Source organism: Ursus americanus, chromosome 20 (assembly GCF_024610735.1).
Source record: "Ursus americanus isolate L20-20 chromosome 20, mUrsAme1.1.p, whole genome shotgun sequence".
Lineage (NCBI taxonomy): Eukaryota > Metazoa > Chordata > Mammalia > Carnivora > Ursidae > Ursus > Ursus americanus.
The window spans coordinates 35,855,233-35,856,854 of record NC_142146.1 but is presented as its reverse complement, the minus strand read 5'-3'; the positions used below and the strand labels follow the sequence as shown (position 1 = coordinate 35,856,854).

The 1,622-nt window shown below is 44.1% G+C and overlaps 1 pseudogene; it reads left to right on the top strand.

Annotated features, from left to right (window-relative positions):
- Window positions 1-395: 395 nt before the first annotated feature.
- LOC123788468 (protein farnesyltransferase/geranylgeranyltransferase type-1 subunit alpha pseudogene) lies at window positions 396-1,157 on the top strand (annotated as a pseudogene).
- The last annotated feature ends 465 nt before the right edge of the window (window positions 1,158-1,622 follow it).

Here is a 1,622-nt window from a genome sequence, read left to right as displayed (position 1 = left end):
GCAATAAAAGTGTAGGGCAGGGTGGGAAGGACAAGGGGATTGAAAATTGACCCCTACCTGTGCCAAAGCAATTTGATCCCTGTGGCCCTGGGATGAATCAGAGTTTGTGACCTCCTGTTCTCCTGGAATGCCTTCTGGGCACAAAAGTGGGAAAAGGGCACAATTTACAAAAAAACCTAAAGCAAGACCCAGCTCTGTGTGGTGCCTGAAGGAACTCCAGGTCTCCTTCCTCTTGGGGACTCTGGCAAAGACAAATCTGATGGTATCTACTTCCCATAACAAACACGGGCCAGACATGCAATGTCACAGGGACATTAACCAAAAAGAGGGGAAGGAGTGGGCCCTGGGGAGAAGCTATGTGAGAATCCAGCTGAGGCCATTTGTATCAACCACCTATGGTGGCTGACCCCAGAGAAGCAGTGGCATCCCCTATAGACGACAAGTTCCTGAGCCCAGACTCACCCAGCTATGTCCTGTACAGGGACAGAGCAGAATGGACAGATATAGACCCAGTGCCATAGACTGATGGCCCCAATTCAGTGGTCTAGATCATTTATTGTAAAAAAAAATTTAGAGATGTTTATGATTATTTGCAGCTGTGATGGAAGAAGTGAATAAGCTTTTAAACTAACCAGAGATGCTAACTCAATAGTTAAATGCAGCCAATTATACACTGTGGCATTTTTGGAGAGTTCTCTTAAAGTCACTTCAAAAGGATCTACATGAGGAAATGAACTCCATCACTGCAATAATTGAGGAAGAGCCCCAACACTATCAAGTCTGGCTTCACAGGCAAGTATTAGCAGCATGGCTAAAAGATCCATCTCAGGAGCTTGAGTTTATTGCTGATATTCTTAATCAGGATGCAGAGAATTATCATGCCCGGCAACATCAACAGTGCGTTATTCCGGAATTTAAACTTCGAGATAGTGAGCTGCAGTATGTAGACCAACTTCTTAAAGAGGATGAGAAAGAACTCTGTCTGGAACCGAAGCTACTTCATCATTTCTAACACCACTGGCTAGAGTGATCATGCTATATTGGAGAGAGAAGTCCCGTTAGTAATCTCCTTCACTTGTTCACTCATTAAAAGAACATTTGTGTGCCTGTCATGGCTCAGGCATTCGGTATACAGCAAAGATCAAGACTGCCCTTGATCCTGCCCTCATGGAACAAATAGGACAGAAACTTAGATGAATTCTATAATGACAAATTTATAGACACTATAGTGTTCCTCTATGGTGTATTAAGGTTCTTGAAATATTGTTGCTACTATGGATTGAGAAGAAATCAGTTTTCATAGTGTCTAGGAGGCTTTATTTTATTTTTTAAAGATTTTATTTATTTGAGAGAGAGCAGAAGCAGGGGAAGCAGCAGAGGGGAGGGAGAAGCAGACTCTATGCTGAACAGGGAGCCCGATGTAGGGCTTGATCCCAGGACCCTGGGATCATGACCTGAGCAGAAGAGCAGACGCTTCACCGACTGAGCCACCCAGGCATTCGCATTCCTGGTCCTGGATTGATAATAGTCCCCAGAAGCCAGGTTATCATCTCAGGATTTGGAGCAGAGTAAGTCTTTGTTGTAGGGGGCTGTCCTGTACATCATAAGATGTTTAGCAACAT